Source organism: Halictus rubicundus, chromosome 8 (assembly GCF_050948215.1).
Source record: "Halictus rubicundus isolate RS-2024b chromosome 8, iyHalRubi1_principal, whole genome shotgun sequence".
NCBI lineage: Eukaryota > Metazoa > Arthropoda > Insecta > Hymenoptera > Halictidae > Halictus > Halictus rubicundus.
The window spans coordinates 8,314,239-8,336,511 of NC_135156.1; the positions used below are offsets into that span (position 1 = coordinate 8,314,239).

A 22,273-nucleotide genomic window follows, 5' to 3' on the forward strand; every position below is an offset into this window, starting at 1 on the left:
ACGCGGGTTCTCGGGAGAAGGAGGAGTTATTAGAGTTAGGGTTTTTAACGTTCGCTGGATTTTAGGTGTTCGTGCAAATTCGTGTTTCGATGAGTCCATTTTTGAAGGCGCGAGTCACTTATTTTGTTCAGTAATGGCCTCAGTAAGTGAAAACAAAAATGTAACGGTAGTGTGTGTGCGTGAAGATCCGCTGTCTACTTATAGTAACTCTTCGTAGACGAGAATTAGTTTTAGTGTACTTTTTAACGGTTTTTATCTATTTTCCCAAGAATAAAAAAATGGGACCAAGAAATAGGACTGTGTGCTGAAGCGCTAAATGTAAGAATTAAAGGAACGAAAATTGCTGTGTTTAATGCAAATTTGTGAGATATTACATACACGAGAATAATAAATTTTTGACTGCCCCGGAGGGAGCGCTAGTTTGCAATACAGGGTGTGGCCGGACAACCAGACTGAGGATGATTCTACTTGTAAAAATAAGTCGAAAGGAAGGAATAACATTTTTTCATTTGACGCCTCGTTTCCGAGAAAATCGAGTTTGAAAATGCAGCGAGGCGCGTCTGATCATTGTCAACCAATTCTACTGCGGGAGCGTAGCAGGCGAGCCCGGCAGATAATACACTAGATTTTCTCGAAAAACGGAGCGTCAAACGGAAATATGTTATTCCTCTTTTTCGACTTATTTTTACACGTAGAATCACCCCTTGCCCGGAGGTACCACCTGTCTTGCCACATCTTGCATACAGGGTGTCCCGTTTGAAGTTTCGCGCGCAATTATTTTCCAAACTGTAGCTCCTTGTAAAAAATATCTCAAATAAATCTTACTCTGTTTCGAGGGCGGAATATTATAGTGGTCACAAATCTTCTCTAGGCGAACAGGCTTCCGAGATTTCGAATTTTGAACGGCACCAAACAACCTTGAATGACCTTGGAAGACAAAATTGTTATGCGTCAGTGAATTTATCTCGGGATAGACTACACGCTAACCCAAACAAAGACATACAATTAGGTGTGAAAAAACAGAGGTCACCTTGAAATCTCGGAAGCACCTAGAGAAGATTTGTAACCCTTGTAAATAAGATGTCACTCCCCAAGTTTTATTTGAAATATTTTTTTGAAACGAACTATAGGCAATTTCTGCAAATAGAAATGGCATTGCATTTAACATTTCTGTTTAATACCCTACTGTGAACACGACCTATAGCAAATATTAATACTATTAGCAGCAATACGAAACCACAGAAGGGGGGTGCGCTGCTCGAAACCTCTTCACCAACTAACAATCCTTTCTTTGACCCGACCGTAGTGGGTATAATAATGATCAAGTGCTTCTTTCTAGCAATATTGACCCGACCGTTCATTGTCCGTTTCTGTACCGCGCCATTCAATGCACCGGGTGAGCCAAAAGTTTCCGAATAGTCGGACCAAGTGGCAAATGAAATTAGTCGATCACGGGGAACGTAATAGTATCTTTCGTTGTCCACTCGCGGCATCGACAAAAGGCCGCAATCCGCAGTCATAGCTACCGGTGGATTTAATTCACTTAACTCGAGATACGTAGGGGTGGAAACTCGTTAAAGGTCCCGGTTTAATTGCGTAAGCTAGCTCCCCGTATCTGGCCATTAAAAGCTCAAACGGACCGAGCATGTACCTGCACGATCCACAGCCCTGGTAAGAAGAAATGAAATCGGATCGATACCTTCTCTCTCTCTCCCTCTCCCTCTCTCTCTCTCTCTCTCCTTTCTTCCGCCACAGGATGGCAAGCCACTTTACTGGTGCTGACTACGTGGTAACATTCGTGGAAATAGGCAACTCCGTGTCCCGTAGCTCGTTGAAATGGGTAATTGATTACTGTCCGGCAAACGGTATAAAAGACTTATCTGAAATGGCATCAGGGAACGTAATATTGTTTTAGCTGGGAAATGAATATTCCCCGCGACTCCGGTTACTAGACTGTCGGAGTTCCGTGCATTTGTCGCAAAAATAACCAGCCAAAACACAAACCTGCAAAGACATTAAACTGATACTCCGAGTCCGAACAGACACCCTGTCCCCGTCGGGGAAGAATTAAATCCGTTCATAAGTAGTCAACAATTAAATCATTGATTGAATCTATTTACTGTGGTAGACTTAGAAAATTTTTATTTTGCAGGATAAATAAATTTCGCAAAAACTGTTTATTTACAGCACTTTTTTGCACGGACACCGCCGTGTAACATCTCCTCTCAAGTCGATGGAATTTTTGTGATTTAATTAGCTATGCAAATCGATAGATGCAGAAATACCGCACGGCAAGGCGCTCGACGGGAGTCCCGATAAAACAGACGCAGACGATAGCAAAATAAACATAAGCCCGGAATATGGAACCGGCTTGTTTTGCAAGTATAATTCCATGTACAGGCCGTGAATGATGGAACAGTTTAGAAATCATTAAGTTTCTAATTTCTGTTTTGAATTCGGAGGAGGGGAGGTGTTCGTTCAGCTTTTCTGATCTTCTACTAGAAAATCCCAATAGGAATCGAAATGGCGCGGCGATGCGTGTTTCATTGAACATTGTCGCAGATTGCATTTGGATTACAGAAAGTTTTAGTTTCCCCACTGTTGCAAGTCCCGTCCTCTGATTCTCTATTCTCTTCTCTTTAGGCAAGCACACTTTGACAATCATGTAGTTTTGATTGTGCAGAGTACGAGTCGAGCCGTTAATAATTCAAACATAGACGTTTGCCTCTTGGCAAACGCGCGGCCATTCGACAGGAAAATAATGCTTGCGAAAAATTGAAGTACACAGAAAGTAGACATTACTTCTTCCAAAATTTGCGACTTCGCAAATTTATTCATTTATTGACTATTTATTTTCACTAGAAACCGAAGTTTTAAGGCGAGGAATTCACTGATTCAACACGCATAACTCTTGAACTAGTGAATTCCTGGCCTTAAAACTTCGGTTTTTGGCATTTTCTCGCAAAGATGTACAGGATTATATAATAAAAACTTGAAAATTTCTGGGTTTCCAAGGTGAAGTTTAACCCAATATTAACCCTCTGCGGTCGAGAACTATTTCAATTAGCCGTATGGCGATATTCGGCCGCAGAGGGTTAATATAATATACTAAATATATTACGATAATAATTGAAAATATTTACATTGACACATAGATCCACCATTTATACCGTATTCGAGTCAAGAATGAATTGTGTCTCAACTGCATGTCGTTTTTATGTATTGCATCGAACAGTGCAGAAAGATTAAAATGCTGTTGCAAAAATGAAAACTGCAGATGAACGCAGGCCCGATTGGTTATTTAGCAGGTGCACTTCCGGCTATTGGCTCTTATGTTAATATAAACAAATTGGATAGTGAAGCGAACGTGATTAAGCAAAGAGGTTTCTGCTCTTGTTCCTGTGCAATTCAGCCAGCAACCTTTCATCTCTGCACAGTGCTCACGCCTTCGTTAGAATTTATCGAATGTTCGTACAGAGCTAATCTAATTTTCCTATAGTAACTCTGTCGCGGGATCAATGATCAGAAACGGGAAACTTGCGTATGCTGTTCCGCCGACATTTTTCCCGTCGATACGAATCGAACGCCGGACAGTTTGACCTCATTAAGGGCCTGATCCCGAGTACTAATCGCGAACCCGTCATCAGTCGTGTCTCTCGCTCTGATCGCAGTTTATGACAGTATTGTTCTGCAAATTGGAAGCAGTATAACGGTACATCGTAACTGACGCACGTGTTAATTGCTGCTCTCTCGCCGTTTTGCTGGTGGAATCATACTCTGGCTTCTTTTCGCGGAAAACATGCCTATTTTCACGGAAATTGATGCCCGCCCTTCGAAACGGTATGATTATGGTCTAAAACTAGCTGCACTGAATTCTCGTCATTTTTTAACCGACTTCGAAAAAGGTGGAGGTTATTTGTACGAAGTATCGATCACCGCAAATTATACATGCGCACTTGGCAGCACTGTAGACAAGGCTTCTCGGCACGTGATTGAAAAATGAGTTTCTCGCACTGTGGCTCTAATATCATGATCACACACACACACACACACACACACTGTATCTCTAGTCGAGCAAAGATGTTATTTTCCGAGATAACGCGATTCGTTACAACAATTTCCGCGGCCCTCATCATCAGCAGTATACTTTCCCAGATGTGTCGTTCATATTAACCCTTAGAAAGGCGCCACTAAAAATTCCTGTATCATTATTCAAAATATTTTGTACATTATTAAATTTGTTTGTATTCAATAAATCACTAAACATTTAAGCACTGTACGAGTAAATTCCACCATTTTCGAATGTATAGCATGGAAAAGTATATATAGAAGGGAAATATTCTAGGTCGGAAGAAATGTTTCGTGTTAAAATGGCTTCGAGTGCAAAGGGTTAAAAATGATTTCACGTTCAATAACAATTTGTAAGCGTAGAGATGGGAACAGCGGAAAGCACGCACTTTATAGCTTACGATTACTTGTTTGTTGATTGGGTTCGGTCATGCGAATGGAAGAGTCTCCGAATTCGACCAGTCCCACTAACTTCGGTACTTATTTGTTCGGAAAGAACAGCGCCGACAGGAACTCGCGCACTTAAACTAGAAGGTTCCGGCGGTCGACCGAAGTATTCCGCATCGGCAACCTGTTGTAGCGTAATCGCAGCTTCCCTTGACCCCTCTCGCGACTGTTCCGGGCAGCTATTCTCGATGTGAAATTAATTCACTTAACTAGATTGGACCGGGCTCGGAATTTGCTTCGAATATCGATTCCGATTACATAATTCGACTCCTTGGAATTGAAAGAAATTCAAATTGACTTTGCGTAACAGTCAATAACAACGGGCTAACTTACGTGAACACGGGGACTGCGTACCATTGGCGAAATGAAAGGGATTAATCTTCTCAGATTGGTACAATTAGTGTGATCCCTTTGAGGGGAATAAGGGACCGCGAGTCGGAGGGAAAGAGAAGATTACGTCGAAATAAATGGGCTGTGTCAAGTAGGGAAAAATGAGGAGAGGCAATGGCTTAAGGAAAAAGGATACGGAAATACAAGGACAATAGCAGTGCAACATAATAGGATACAATAGCAGGTACAAATACAGTAGAATCGCAAATCGATCAAGGAAGAAATTACAGAAATTACAGTTTCCTCTCGATATAAGACGATGGCTCGGGGCCGGCTTTCGACGTATTGCGAATGAGTGTACCTATTCGGCCCGACATTGTTCTTGAGTGTTCGACCTTCAAATCTATGGAGGTTTCATTCGCGAGATAAATTTTTAGAGACTGTTGAATTTTCAGCATTTTTCAGTTTCCCACCCGAAACGCACACTGTTTTGCGAAGATGGGGGCTTCAATTTTTTTTATGAAATAATCACAGTTAGAATATCGACAATTTTCCGTGAACCAGAAATGTAGTGTTTAAATACTTTCCGCTTACAATAAAGTCACAGCAATATTTTTCTGCGACGATGTCTTCCAGCAATTAGCTCTACAGCCGAAATATGAACCGAACGATGTACCTTCGCTCGAGCATTAGGAATTCCTTTTAAGGGAGAGTAATTTACAATGAGGTGGCTCGGAGAGCTGAATCTGATAATGCATTCTCGTCCCATGTCAATGCTCATTATTAGTACAGAGAATTCAATCTGGAAAAAAAGGCTCTCTGACGGGACTACTAGCTACTTTAATGGGATCGCTAGGAAGGCCAGCGTCCTCTGCAATTTAGATTGCATCAAACCTGATGTCTTCAACTTGTCGCGGATTGGAAAACCTGATTCGAGCCGGAGAAGCGGACGAAATTGCGCCCTGTGCTTTTCACATTTTTCTTTCTTTCTCGAGTCTCGGCTGATGACGGTTCCCTCTAGTCAATCCTGCATGATTACACGTTGCTGCGTCGTTATCTGGTAGCTTCTCTGAGACATTACCCTACATTATAACGCGTAAATGTGGGTTATTGCCGCAGAATCTCGCTCCGATTGAATTTTACGACTGGCATAATAAAACTCTCCGGTGTGTACCGAGCACGGAGACGACCGTGCGTCGGGGTTTTGTCGTTTGATCACCACGAAATTTCTGATACCGGGGAACAATCGCAGACGCTCCGGTCTTCATTTCACAACGGTTTCGATCGCGTTCTGCGGCAACAGAGTAGTTAAAGGCAATTGCATTTTATATGCATAACAACGAGAAAAAGCAATCGCTCCGATAATTCCTTTTCGTAATTGCTTATTGATTTCCAATCATGCGCCGCTCCCATTTTTCAGTCTGACAAAGATTATACTGTTCTTCGTAAACAAATTACGCGAAGTTACCCGAACGATAACGGTCTCCGTCCGATTCTGGGATTAAATCGTCGATGTAGTAGGGCAACAGGGAGTTTCAACGTATTCTCCACCATTGGTCAAATCTCTTCCCACTACTACCTACAGCCGTGGAGTTAGGGGACGGGGACGAAATTCTACGCACTACTACGCAACGATGAAGCCTAAGAGTGGGGGAAGTACCTAAGCGGGGAAGGAGTCGCCAGATCAAGACTTGTGCCCCCACTCCAACTTCCCCTTCTACCGCGGCCCGGTCACGTGACGCGTTTTCCCCTCGACTCCTGCTTCCTCCCCTCCTCTGACGACACTGGAGCCGCGTGTGAATCGCGAGCCACATGTTAGCACTCCCTGTAGTAGGGTAAGGGACCCAATTACTGTGCCTATATTAATTAATAAAGAGATATATATAAGAGATTTTAATGAAAAGAATTTAATACTTCTTTTTTTAAGTAATATCTGGAAGTACTTTTGAAATGAGATACGTCAATTTCTTTAACAAGTTTGACACGTACAGTGAACACAATTATCGATTACGTCACGCCAACGTATTCCAGGGAAGATCAGTTCGCGTTCAAGATAAAACATGTCGCGGCAACAATAGCGAGTTTGCTCGGCAAACAAAGATTTCTCATTGGTTCATTTTGTGCTCGACAAAAACGTACTGCTCGCTATAAATCTGAATGAGACACTCCTATTTGATGATTCTCCTCCCGCAATTTTCCTAGCGTAACGCCGCGCCAAATCCCCGCAGCTTGAAACGACGCTGCCAAAGGCAATTAATATTTATCTCAAATCCCTCTCCCCCTATAACTCACAGTCAAAGGAACGCGATGGAAATTAATTTATGCTTCCGCGAAACTGTCATAGATGTCCGGACAATAGCTTTGCGTGAAGCTTTATTTTCAGAGACGCTTCTGTCAACGGCAGATACCGTGAACAATAATCAACGAAATATTTTAATCGGTCTGGAATACGAGCGGACTGAAAACTTACGAGAGTGTAATTAAATTATTTTTATACTCGCTTGTATTAAGAGATATATCCTTGTCCTCGATATACATCGAAGTTAAAAAATCCTATTAACCACTCCTCGTATAATAAATAAAATCTTTTGTAAACAATGTTTAAACCTTGACGTTAATTCAATAATAGGTATAACTTTTCTAGTCTTTCAGGAAATGGTCAAAACAAAGAAGTTTTAATTAGCCACGAAGAAAATCGTACGGGCAGTAGATTAAAGCAAGACATAAAATAGCATTAATTCGAAGAAAAAATTATACTTCGTGTCTTAAAAATGAGAAGTTGATGGATCGAGTGGTCCACGAGGTATCGCGGCGAGTCGTCCGCGAGTGAACGTTGTCAACCGGTCTGTCGACGAAGAATTACCAGTTTCGACGATAACAGCGTACAAAAATTTCGATTACGTAGCTGATACGCGCCCAGGCGAAGCCTGCGAAGTTTCGCGAAGATGGGTAACTACGTTGATCTGATGAAAAAATTCTGGAGACATACTTTGTAAACTAGCTGGCGAGGTGGGACGACATCCCCTTAAGAAAGTTATGCGAGGGGATGTCTCTTCTAGAAATAAGTTACTACAAAAGAATCCCGAGCATTAAGAATGTATCCCGCGATGATGGCGGAAGTTCTGGTAGCAGCATTCAATAACGATTTCTGCGTCGTCGAGCCGGGGGGGGGGGGGGGTTGGTGTAGCTTGCACCAGCAAGAATCTTCCGCAGCCACTGTCCACAAACCCCAAACGATAAACAAACAGAGAGACACAGAGAGAGAAGGAGAGAGAGAGAAGCCACCTTTCCATTAACCGGGTCTCCTGAAAATCGTCCCGCGCCGCTGAGAACCAGGTCGTGTCTCGGTGCATCGAGGCGCACAGTAGACGCTTCAATAATGGTGGAGACCAGCGTGACGAGATTGCCGATGCTATCAGGTGTATCTTCGCTGATGAAGGTTGTAACCTCGACCGGACCCCATTTATTAAAGCGTGTCTGTTAGGGCATCGTGGAGGCTGGCAACAAGCGACGGCAAGAGTTAGCAGCTGAAGCAACATCCCGGCTCGCCCGAAGTCGCCTCACGGGTGGAGCCTGGCTACGGAGCTAACAGCCGGGCTGGCCAGAGGTGGCCAGCCTTAACTTGCTCTCGCGGAGATTGCAATCAGTCATATTAGCTAGACACACCTCGAATATATGCGGCCATCTGGCACGTAACTATCCCCGGTGTGTTGTACTCGAGGTAACGGTTGCCTGACTTAATCACCGGTCTAGAGGGCACATCGCCGCGAGCCGACCGAGCAAGTGTTCTACCGATCGGTTCGAAGCCACTTTTCCGTCTCCCCCGGAATCATTTTTGACAGCACGATGTATCGCCGTGACCCGGTCACGTGTGCCGCTCCCCGCCACGCCTTACTGCCAACGAACCATCAACCCACTATGACACGCTTTATTTCATCGAACCCTCGCCCATACAGATTCTGCAAATATTTGACAGGTGAACTGTCTTCAACGCGTTCCTTCGCAATTCACTCTTCTACTCACCTCGCATTGTGTACTTGTAGACGCGGATCGTACGCGTTCATGACAAAAATGGATTGGTCAAATACGAAACCTGTAAAGAAATTAGATCATTTCATGTTGTTATACTAGTCTTGAATACCGAACCAGTCGAAATGGTTCCAATTTTTTCTTTTACGATTACTGAAATTAGAAAAATGTTTTCCGGTTATGGACTTCTTTATTGGGACAGAAGTTAGAATAAAAATGGTATGAGGTTTGAATAGATGTAGCTTTGTCATTATTACAAAGCAACTATTACTACCGAACCAGTCGAAATGACTGATTCCTAATTTTTTCTTTCACGATTACTGAAATTATAAAAATGTTTTCTGGTTATGGACTTCTTTATTGGGGCAGAAGTTAGAATAAAAATGGTATGAGGTTTGAATAGATGTAGCTTTGTCAGTATTACAAAGCAATTATTACTACCGAACCAGTCGAAATGACTGATTCCTAATTTTTTCTTTTACGATTACTGAAATTAGAAAAATGTTTTCTGGTTATGGACTTCTTTATTGGGGCAGAAGTTAGAATAAAAATGAGGTGTGAATAGATGTAGCTTTGTCATTGTTACAAAGCAATTATTACTACCGGATGAGTCAAGATGGCTTGCTCCTAATTTTTTCTTTCACGATTACTGAAATTATAAAAATGTTTTCTGGTTATGGACTTCTTTATCGGGGCAGAAGTTAGAATAAAAATGAGGATTGAATAGATGTAGCTTTGTCATTGTTACAAAGCAATTATTACTACCGGATGAGTCAAGATGGCTTGCTCCTAATTTTTCTTTCACGATTACTGAAATTATAAAAATGTTTTCTGGTTATGGACTTCTTTATTGGAGCAGAAGTTAGAATAAAAATGAGGTTTGAATAGATGTAGCTTTGTCATTGTTACAAAGCAATTATTACTACCGGATGAGTCAAGATGGCTTGCTCCTAATTTTTTCTTTCACCATTACTGAAATTATAAAAATGTTTTCTGGTTATGGACTTCTTTACGGGGCAGAAGTTAGAATAAAAATGAGGTTTGAATAGATGTAGCTTTGTCATTGTTACAAAGCAATTATTACTACCGGATGAGTCAAGATGGCTTGCTCCTAATTTTTTCTTTCACCATTACTGAAATTATAAAAATGTTTTCCGGTTATGGACTACTTTATTGGGGCAGAAGTTAGAATAAAAATGAGGTTTGAATAGATGTAGCTTTGTCATTGTTACAAAGCAATTATTACTACCGGATGAGTCAAGATGGCTTGCTCCTAATTTTTCTTTCACCATTACTGAAATTAGAGAAATGTTTTCCGGTTATGTACTTCTTTATTGGGGCAGAAGTTAGAATAAAAATGAGGTTTGAATAGATGTAGCTTTGTCATTGTTACAAAGCAATTATTACTACCGGATGAGTCAAAATGGCTTCCTCCTAATTTTTCTTTAGAAATATTGAAATTATAAATATGCTTCCATGAGAACATTTTTTAATAACTTCTCCATCGAGGTAGATATTTAAACAAAACTGATAGGAAATCTAAGCAAATGGAATTTTATTGTTATTATAACTGTATGCCAGTTGCATTTAGTACTTGGTAGTTAACACGTTCGCACTGACACAAATCTGAAACAGTTGATGGGAGAATTCACAAGACCTCGGCAAAGCTATGTTAGTTCAAATGAATTGCTTCTACTTTTTAATCTATTTACAATGATTTCTCTATATATGTCGCGAAGGCCTGGACGATAAACGTCGCGGAATTATTCCTACCACCACGGGGTGTACCCCGTGAGGGCCGCGAAGCTCGAGTAAACATAACTGTGTTAGGCTCGAGTACATCTCCTGGACGATACAAGACACTGGCAAGACCCGTGTTGTTGACATATATCGAGAATTCACTGTATACGTCCAACTGTTAAAACATTTGGAAGGCACAGACTGCGGACTGTGAATCGAATTCAAACTAGAAAAAACTTTAGTTTAATTCAGTGAATTCCAGTGTTGATAAATCGATATTATTAGTAGTATTAAATCGATGGCAAACATTTTGAAGCGATTCAATAACGCTGGTCAGCGGTGACCCTCGCGGTATTCAATGTGTTAAATAATAAATAAAGTACGCAGATGGACGGCAGCGCATCCCGTAATTGCAGCCGAGTAACTGAGTCGTCAAACAGGATATTTTTACGATGTCTCATGTACATCGATCTAGAATTAGTTTTTTTTTTCCCCCGTTCATGGTACAGGTGCCTGGATGCATCCATCACCGAGCGACCTTCTGAACTTCTGTTCCACGAACGCCTACCAGAATGAACGCCGGCACGTCTGAGAAAGGCGTGGTCAGGCAATAGTCGGCTCATGATTTATCTCGAGTACGATCACGAAAATGATTTTCTATGATATCGGTATCTCCCTCCACGAGGAAGCGTTTTCTCGAATGCCGTGACAGCCTGCCCTCTACAGTTACACGTCGCGTTACATCATTTACAACGGCGGCTTGTCGACTACCTCAACTTTTGCCGAGACCGATGAGTCGGAATCAGACTCGTGACACTCGATTCCGAGTTTTCAAAATGCAATTAACTCGTCGTCCTCTACTTAATTCGTCAAATGATTCGCTCACTTTATCGTGTCGCAATACATATTAGTGTAAATCAGCGGCTTCCAACCTTTATGCTACTACGTCTCCCCGAAAAAAATTTTTTCCGCACCTCCTTTTATTTCTTTAATACATATAATAATATTGACACGTTACGTTACCGATATAAAGTTTTATTTATTTGTACATACTATGGTATGAATATTAATTTTGTGTTAAAAAGGCGCAATCCCAGGTTGGAAAACGCTGGTGTAAATTATAGTACTGTACCTGCCTCACAAGAAGTCTCGCGGGACGGCTCAAGGTCAAAGAGGTTACTCGCTCGCTCCGCCTATCCGCACCGTGGGCGCTCCAATAGGCCAATGCTTAGGCTTTGACGTCACACGCTGTATAGTATGTGCAACCGCTGTAGCCAATAGAGCAGCTAGAGGCGTGTCCCTTCCACTCTGACCAATCAGCCTCGCATTCCTTCCGCGAGACTTCTTGTGCGGCGCGCACAGTACATCATATTTACGTCGATTGTGGACAAATTTTTATCGTTGTTTTTTAACGTCTTAGGTACGTTACGTCTTCTAAATGTTCACCATTGAAAAGTCTCGGTTGAAGGTTAATAATCTAATTGCGATAATCAACAAGACCCGCAAGATTTTCTTGGATGTTGCCGTTAAGACATTTTATAACTCTTTTGAGTTTTTCACACTGGCAACGTAATGTTATATTTTGAGAATTATATTGCATTACTATCCGGCGACTGTTCGGCGATTGGAAGTGAATTTGTACGTACGGAATGTTGCTCGCCGACGCGAGGATGAACAAAAATTGCACGGTCGAACAATATTTCTCTTTGCTCCGGGCAGATAATGTAACCCCTTTAATTGAAACATTAGCTTGCGCTCGTTTGTGCATAGCTCTCCTATCGGAATCGACCGATTCCGATGAACCGTGTGTGATACCGCGCCGCGGTGTAATTAACGTTTTGCGCGGTGCGTGAACGCTTTCAGTGATTAGAACGGGAGACGGAGTACAAAGAAGAGGAGACCGATCCCGACCCGGCAACAGATTTCTCGCAGGGAGAAACTTATTCCCGGTCACGGTTGAAATTAAATTAAGCTTCAGTGTCCGTCGGAATTCAATCTCGATGCGTGCGTTAATTAGCACCGCTTATCGCGCGAAACTCAGCCGCGCGTTTCACAGCTAGGAATTTTTGGATCTTCAGTTGAACGGTCTACGTTCCAAAGGACCAATAATCTCTGATACTATAAAATTCCTACGTTTAGTATGCCCGCTCCTTTATGGAACAATTGTCGAGTGTTTGTGCTTACAATATTGCTGATTAATTTTCCAATTGAACGTAAACGTGGATGCCGATAGTTTCAACACCGAAGCCAGTGAATATTATTACACGCTGGTTTTTGTTGAAAAATTAAGCCTCTTATGTAGTAATCGAATGAGACGCGAAACGATGCGCTTTATTAGGGAAAGCGGATTATTTGATAATGGAATTACGAAAAGAATATCACGGCATAATTAAATTCGCCGCGGGATTCGCATCGCTTAATTATACGTTCGCGTTTTAAGTAATTCTAACGAAATCAGACACGTTTTATTATTCATCGGCATAACTGCGCCGCTTTCTGTTCTAACTTTCAACAAAATACAACCGAGGAAATTGTTTAATATTAATCGAACAATGTCCAGATTATAGTACAAGAAATTCATTGGCAACACTTCCGGAAATGTTGGTGAAATCAATTAATCCTCATAATTGTCTTCTTTTTGTTCCAGGTATGGCGATTCAGCTACGTGGTGGACATAGTCCTTTTCTCCTGTGAGGTATATTTCACTCTTGCGTAATACTTGTGACAATAACCAACATTTTTTATGTTTGTGAAGCTTCTCTGGCATAAATTTAAATTACTGTCGAATTATTCAACGAATGAGATCGAAGACGATTTTTCAACAGACATTTTTCCGCGACATTTATCATCCAGACCTTGGCGACATATACAGAGAAATCACTGTATTTAGTGGTTTAATTAACAATATATAGTGCCTCTTCGGCCGCGCGGTCCGTGTTTACCTGTCGACGTGGTCACAAGGAAATAGTAGTCCTACACGATCTATGTCACAGCACGGACCGGAGGATTGGGCTTAGATCAAGACTTTACCTCCAAAGGGGCCTTCGAAATAATCTATATAAGTTCCCTAATGTCTACCGCGGTACATTCTTCGTCAGGGTAGAAAATGACGTTGCTTTACCTTGCGTGTCGTTCGTTATCAGCCCGAGAATCGTCTACTCCCAACGTCTCCGTAAAAATACTTACATTCCGATAACAGTGACGACGCGCTCGTTGCATGCCCTAAAGCGTGGATCGAATACATCTCCGGATGAAACTGCGCGGCACAATGGCGAGCAACGTCTCTACATTGTCGTCATGCAACTTACAAGATCTCTCTTCGGATGGACTCGGCGGGGGAGATAGATGAGCGATGACCGCGAACAATAAACTTCTTCTTGTTCCACCACCGAGTCGCGGATCGCTGGCTCTTTTCTGCGCTGTCTGTGCTCGCAGCGAATTTTATTACTCCTTTTTGCAATTATTTTGAGCACGCGCGCGGCTTCAATAGTTCGCTGACAATTTTTAAATTCGCTTTAGCCAGACGTGCTTGCATTCCATTGTCCCTTTGCACACCTGTGTCGAGTGTGACTTGTTATTTTTAAATTGCCCTTGTGAATATACATAACAGATACCCAATCAAGAAACTGTCTCTTCAAGGTGTACGTCAATGCTTTGGTCAAGCTCTTCTATTCGTTTCTCAGCGCAATGTTTATTTCACACCGAAATCGTAAAGAATTTATTTCTACACGAATTAATAAGCACAATTGGATTGCGCGTTTTTGACGAAAATGAGATGAAATACAGGGTGTCACAAAAATGTTGCACTTTTTGAAATGGGTGATTCCTCGGGTCATTTGAAGTGACCTTTTCCTTTGCGAAAATATTCTCCGCGGCTTCGTTAAGGAGTTACCAACGAAAAACACGGACCAATCAGAGCGGCACGGAGGCAGGTCCCGCTGAGCGTGGCGTTGTCATTGGCGGAGACGGAGTCCGTCTGCCGTAGCCGCGCCCTGATTGGTCCGTGTTTTTCGTTAATAACTCCTTAACAAAGCCGCGGAGAACATTTTCGAAGAGGAAAAAGTTTCTTCGAATGGCCTCAGGAATTACCCCGTTCAAGGAAACATTATTCGGACACCTTTATCATTCGGTAGCTTGTTGCAGAAAATGTTTGTTTTGCATAAAAATCCGCAGTCTGTAACCGAGTGACTGTTTCAATGTTTGAACATGTTTTCCTTGTTCTCTTCCATGTTTTCTTGTTGTTTCCTCGTCCAGACGATGTCTTTCTGTCTCCCTTTTTCCTGAAAACGTCCTGCACGTCGCGGCGCGAACTTTATCCTTGAAAATCGAACAATCTTTCTTGGAACAGAACACAGAAAAGCGGGAACAATGGCGATACATCAAGCAACGTTAAATTCACGGCGGTATGAAATACTGGGAATGCATACGTTGTCGAGAATCGAGACAGAATCATTCAAAGTTTCCTCGAAAGTACAATTGCGGCAGATGGCGGTTGGACTTCGACAAACATCCAGGCCGGAAAGAGACGACGCGACGGCCGGGTGAACGACTTGGAACTAAATGGGACTGGCAGTCGATATTCGCGTTCCCGGAAAAAGAGCTTCATACATACATATATAAAAAAAAAAGAATATCTATATATATTTTTTTCATCTCCCGGAATTGGAAATCGACGGGATTCCACGCTGTAAACTTAATATTACATTTTCGCGTTACGTTTTAATAAAAGTTCCCAATATTTGCCGATTGAGCCCATCTAACTCAATGGTATTATTATTAAACGATCGCCTGCGATTTTTAGGGAAAATTCGATAGGAAAAATATTCTATCAATAAATTGTTCCGGTAATATTCGAATCACCTCCAATGTCCTGTTCAAAATTTTCTATCTGCATTTCGATTTCGCGATACTCTTCTCCTTCCTTCTGCGTTTCTACCGTTTCGAGGCAAAAACGGTCCGATTTTCGCGTAGCTTCGTCAAACATGAAAATTTTTACTGCCGAGACAATTTCGTAACGAATGGTACAGATGGTAATCGGTTGGTGCCTGACCCCTAATTGCGAGACGTCGAGGAAATGGATCAGTTTCATTACGTTTAAGTAATAAATCACTGTTTGAAATGCGATCCATCAAATTTTTCATCGTCGGAATGTGCAGCACCTAGACGTAACTAGTTTCACGTAGGCGATTGGTAACTGTACTTCTCAATATTTGTAATAAATCTGCGATTTCTCTTTTGGGTTCTGTGCGGAATATTTTCCGTGCCATAAACTATGTCGCGTTTTTGGACGAGTGGCTTGAAACGGAGGAAATCATTTCCAAAATACATCGCTAACAATACTATCGCCAGGAATCGCACAAATCATTTTCTGTGCCTGGACAGTATTTTTGCCTCTCAACTAAAAAAGTAAAGATTAGGTATTTAAAAGAATAGATATCAGCTTTCGTCCCTATAAAACAGAGCAACTAAAAAGACTTTAACAAAATATTTGCTGCGTAAGAAAAAGATTGCGTAATTTGAAGAATGCATATTCGTTCATTTCTTACTGCTTCGCATTAGCGTTGAAATAACGTCACCTTTGGCTCAATACGTAACTAACCCAATTAACATTATGCCGAATATATTTCTCGGAATGTCAACAAATAAACGTAGCAGTTACCGAGATATTCGCGAAACAATGTTTCGTTTATTATTCGTAACGACGCAGCTACAGTTTACCCTGTAGATTTCGCAGTCTTTATGTAGCACCCACCGTAAACGATTATTATGTTGTAACTTTTACTGTTACTCAACATCGTAAAGAATTAGTGCCTCACTCATTTACAACTTCTGTCGAGCATAACGAGCGTCTTACGGCGATAATGTCTAACATCGTATAAGAACTACGTTCTACAAAGACAATTTGCCCTCTTGAACAGAATTCTCGTGCTCGGCATGCCTTTAATGGTGTGTTGTTTTCAGACCGATTACACAATTACCTGTTTGCAAATATCTCGTTAAATATTGACTTTGAGCTATCGTTTCCGACCGTTTATACATATTTAATGCGACCGTTTACGTGAATAATCTTACGATGAAATGTAGACGGTAAAAATCTTTTCGCGGCATTGTGCCAATTGTATGCTATGGGACATATTAATATATTTTCTACTGATTTCATAATTCTGCATAAAATAAATAAATTTTATTCGCGTTGTTAATTGAAGCGCAATGTGCAACGATTGCGTGATTTCTCAGTGTTGGATTGTATTCGTTCGGAAGTAACTAGTTTGTTGCAAAATAATTTATACAAGTGCTACCAGCAGCTGGTTTGTTATGAAATAATTCTGCCAAATAATTTATACGAGTACTAACATCGGGTGGTTCGTCGAAAACTTCAGGAATGTAATTATGATTGATTGACTTTGATTTTGCTTTTCATACATGAACGAATAAAATTTGTTCAACAGTTCCCTACAAAAGAGTATTCATTTTTTGAATAACGCTGTATTATGAAACTTTGAAAATGCTGTACCCATGAAGACAATGATCAAAACAAATGGCGGATATGTTAAATCAAGGGAAGAGGCTGCGGATAAAGACAGAAGAGTCTAGAGTACCTCGTTTATCGTTACAAAAATGGAAAACAGTAGGAAACGAATTATTGCTTTACATATTCTCCTTGATACCATGGGGGGTATAGTTCGGAACATTTTCCCGGCAGCAAGTGTTTCCCGTAGAGTTGAAAGTTGTCAAGTTAGGCGGCTCGTCTTCTACATGTAGAATCCTCAACGGAGCCATTAAAAGTTGAAAGAACACGAAAACGGTCATGTCTTCGGTGTGTTTAGCCCGTCGTCAGTCGGCGTAAATATTTCTATGTTGTATAATAGGCTATCACGTTCAACAAAGAACGCATCCGGTGCGCGCAACACAGTGGCAAAGTGGACTACTAATGAGCTGTGTGGTGGAACGTGAATCCGTTTCTCTTGCAGTTACGCTATTTCTCTCGTCTGCCGTTGTCGCTTTGCATATCTTTCGGGCAACGTAGTAAGTGACTCTAAAACGCGGATCCAAGACACGCTAACTATGAAATACGTCAAACAACGCGGAAAGACATTGTTTTCGTACGGGCGTCTCGCTGTTGCGCTCTATTCACAGTCGACGTCGTTCCGCAAACCATTCTTCGACGAACTTCAACGGAACCGTGAAATTCAAATTCGAACGATCAAGACGACTGTAGAAGTCTTGGCGCGTCCGCCATATTCTTCTCTTTTTCATCGATTCCATTCTACATCGTCTGGTATCTTCAGAGTCTTGGCCTTTATCTTCCCAACGGGTCTCGCGGGGGATTTTTAACAGCTTTAACGACCAGGAACTCCATTTTTATTTTCATACTTTGCTCGCATCTTTTTCGGGTTCTCTTACTTCCCTCGACTCTCTTCGTGGTGCAGCAATGCAGAGCCGGGCAGTGAAGTCTTGATGTAAGCCGGATTCTCGGGTCCGTGCGGTGACATAGATCGTGCAGTAGTCGAGAGGCGAACCGACTAAGATCGTGTAGCTCCGTTCGGCTTAGATCAAGACTCTACCGTACTTCCTGTTTCGGATATCTTCTTCCAAGGTCCCGCATGGGCCTTGCTACCCTCGGTGCTCATATTTACTTGTTTAATTCGGAATTCGGAATTTTTCTCTAATCAAATTTTCCACGGAAGAATAATTGAAGACAAAAGAGGTCGCCGAATTGATGTCATTTTACCGTATCATGTTCCTCGGAGCTTCCGGACACGACGACAAATATCGTGCACATCCGTTTCACGTACACCGAGACGTTGCTGTTCTTCCTGCTGTTCGCATGAGTCGAGTCGACGAAAATCGCGGCTGTCAATCAACGTTTCACGCCGCACGACATCCTCGGTTGGATCTCGGTGCGTGAAACGAGAAAAGCGGTCGAGCAAAAGACCCTCGAATCGCGAAAAATAGTAAGTTTCGTGGTATTACTGTATTATCCCGAGCGACAATTTGTGTCGGCGTCAGGGCCGTATACCGGAGATTGATATCCCCGCTGAACCAACAAATAGCTACAATTCGTCCCTTGAAAACCGTAATACGCATCCGCTTGGTTGCCTGCCGAGGTTCATGGCGCTCTCCTGTTTCACGCGTGCACACGTGTTGGTGCATGCATTTCGTACACGTGCACGCTGGACGGACATCTACAGGCCGTCCCATAACACGTGCGAACCACTTAGGCCATTTGACGTGTAGCAATATCAAGAAAATAGATTTTACTTCTCCCGAACAATTCCAGGCTGTCTTTATTCCCAACTATGAAGCCGTAAACCTGCGTTTCCACGCTATTTTTCCGCTGTACTTCTTGCCGCGACTTATGCGGTTTCCGTCCTGCTGGAAACACTCTTCGAGACGGACGTGAAAGAACAATTTCAAAAGTGATATAAATGTTAAAAGTAGAATATATTTTCGAGCCTGTCGGAAGCGTGTCCAGCATGACGAATTTTTAAGTGGAAATTATGCAAATGAAAATCCTTATCGGTGGATGCTTGTTATTTCCTGACTCGGTTCTATAATTCTACGGCCATTTTGAGACATTAGGCAACGCTAAGTTATTTAGAAGCACTCATTTTAATAGAAATGGTGCACTTGGCCTGCACGGTTCCCCGTAAAACCGGAGATTTTATGGGGCACCCTGTATAGTACGTATGACACCACGCGCGTATTTATGTATAAATATACATAGACCTTGACAAAGAGACTCGCATGCTGCTCCACATGTACGAGCGTAACTTCTGGGTGGCAGAACGTAATTACCATAAGTCGTGAAATATGACTTCATGATGACGCGACGGTACGACAAATGGAGCAGGGCTGCCCCATAATGGCGACCGACATTGCACCCTTTAGTTCCCTCTTCTTGTCGATGCTATTTGCTTCTTGCAGCTAACGTAGTCGCGGCAAATAAATCTTTATTGAACAGGTAACACGGAAGAAATAATTACAGAGTTTGCTGGAGGCGTTACCGATCCTGGCTGTACCCGAGGATCGGGATTAAATCATCCCCTCGGTCAGAAAGTCAATTTCGAAATAATAATTTACTTTTTCAGTCCAATCGTTTGCTTACTTCATAGTAGAAAATATCGGCCATTTTTCTACGCTATTCTTCTACGTGATAACCGTATCGATTGAGACATGTTCAGTGAATTCTCGATATATGTCAACTACACGGGACTTGTCAGCGTCTCGTATCGTCAAGGAGACACGACCCGAACCATGTTATCTTTACTCTTCCCTGCTCTCCTCACCGAGGCCTCTCGAGTATACCCCGAAGTAGTGGGGATAATTCTGCGACGTTTATCATCCAGGCCTTGGCGACATATATAGAGAAATCACTGTATTGTTGAGACATTAGTAACACTTTGTCTACCAGAAGTCTGTATGCCAGTGCCTATATTAATTATACCTATTTAAAAAAAAGATAATTTTATTATTTTACTTTATTATATATATAAAATATTTTATTTTTAAAAAATAAATGTCACATTTGTTTCACTAAAGTCAGTTAATATATGTGTGTTATATATCTCTTTTCTAATATTCATTATGCTTTAAAAATAAGTACAATTAATATAAACACCGTAACTGGTACCCCCACAGTAATTGGGTCCCTCACTCTATGCAACTGAATAACAGCTCCGAAGCGAATATATTAATGGATAAAACATTCTCACGTTGAAATCTGTGAACGGTACTGCACGCAATTGCCTCTGCGAATCGACAGTTTCAGTCCAACTAAGACGCCTCTGCGAATATGCGCGAGGATAAGAGAAGAAAGAGAGTGAAACGGGACGCGCGAGCGTTTCTGAAATTAGGTTTGCACCAAGGGGACGCTTTGAGTAGATTCTCGTGTAATCGAAAATAGACACGGCTTAGCGGATCGCGGTTCATGATTCCGGCTAGCCAGCCAAACATTACCGCTGCGTGGCGGGCATTAATTAATTCGATACACTCGATGGGAATACACGCAATTGCGGTGAATTCGCGTCAGATATGATCGTGGTCGGAAACACGCAAGTAGCCCTAAATGCCGTCGTTGAAAGTTCCGCAGTCCCGATCGATGGCTGGACAATTTCAACGAAATTTAAATCTCTCAAATCGCATTGTGCGAAATTCCCATAAACGCAGCTTCACGAGATAATCGCATTCGTGGTATTTAATAACAATACAATGACACAGGGTGTGCTAACTTGCGCATCCTAAATATCTCCGGCTTAGTCTTCATGAAAAGGCGAAATGTCAAATGATGAAAATTAGGGTCCATAACAGGCAAATCAATTTTCTGAAAATCATTTTTTACTAAAGTTATGGTCACTACAATTATTTTCAGATGAGACTACATACTTCTGTTATATTGTAATACTATGACCTTCGAATGACCTTGAGTCCGAGAACCTCAGTATAGTTAAGTGATTAATGAAAATAATGAAAATGTTCAAAATGATGTTCATTAACATCGATACATTTTTTATTATGAATCAACATTCCCATAACAACACTGAACAAAACAAAACGTATCAGAACAAATTACTACGTGTTTTATAATAATATAATTTTTATTTCATTAATCTCACTATTAATGGTACCATTTTGGTACGTTTATATAACATTTGTCATCGCGGATTTTATTCGTTCCCGACAAAAACGAATAATTGAAATTTTAAAAAGTAGAAAAAACAAAAGTGTTTAAGGGCATCCACGTATTATTTTTCAACATATTAAAATGATCACTGAAAGAAACAAATTTCTACGTGGCTCCTGTACCTTGCAATTGATGCACCTTTATTTTCCACAAACGATCCGCAGTCTAGTCATCGTGACCTGAATCTATTGTTGCAAACCCTCCGCATAATAAACGTATATGAGAGAAGAATCTAATATTGTATACCGATATTTGCATAAGATTTGTTTAGCGCGTCTCGTTCGCGCGCAAGATATTCGTGAAAATTGAAAATTTCCGTGGAGAAGATCGTGGTCCAGGTCAAGCATGTCGACATGGTAACGTTACAATGCTTCCACTGTGCCGGCCCATTCAAGGACAAGTGTAAATACGCTGAAATCCCTTGCCGCGGTATCGTTGCCAGCACGGTAGCCAGTAAAGGATCGTAAAATGATTTACAGAAAGCGTACATGTGGAATTCACCACCTCCAGCGAAGATTTCCGTGCATAAAACGATGAGAGGGAGATAGAATACGACGACCGCCATTACGAGAGTGCCGCCGCGACGATATTCCTACATTGGAAAGCGTCACTTGTGTGTCCTTTACGACCGCGGAAAGCTCATATTTGCAATGCTCCTCGGTCCCGCTTTATCCGCACGCTCCATAAAGCACGCGCGAATCATCGAGACAGCTGCTGGCTTCTTTCTTTTCTTGCTGCGCTAGTTTCCCTTAGCAGTCGCAGCCCCGTGACTTAGCCATTGATCGAAATAAACGATATCTCGCGGAATTTACCTAGCGATCCTTTCAAACTCGACAAACGCCTCGAGCGCGACGCGATCGAAAAGAAATTCCGTCAGCCTCCTCTTTGACTTTTCAAGCCGAATAAAAAAATATAAATAATCGCACGTATCTGAACTTAGGGTCTTGCCAGTGACATATATCGTGCAGGAGATAT

At 41.8% G+C, this 22,273-nt stretch overlaps 1 protein-coding gene across 4 annotated transcripts in view; it reads left to right on the top strand.

Annotated features, from left to right (window-relative positions):
* Positions 1-22,273, top strand: part of LOC143356064 (CCR4-NOT transcription complex subunit 6-like) — a 585,211-nt gene that overhangs the window by 505,233 nt on the left and 57,705 nt on the right. Inside the window, exon 1 of one of the 4 annotated variants that reach the window (XM_076791445.1) lies at positions 13,291-13,309. The exons of the other annotated variants lie outside the window; for them this stretch is intronic. The gene's annotated coding sequence lies outside the window, so the exon portion shown is untranslated. Of the gene's footprint in view, positions 1-13,290; positions 13,310-22,273 lie in introns of those variants that run through there. 4 annotated transcript variants of the gene reach the window in all.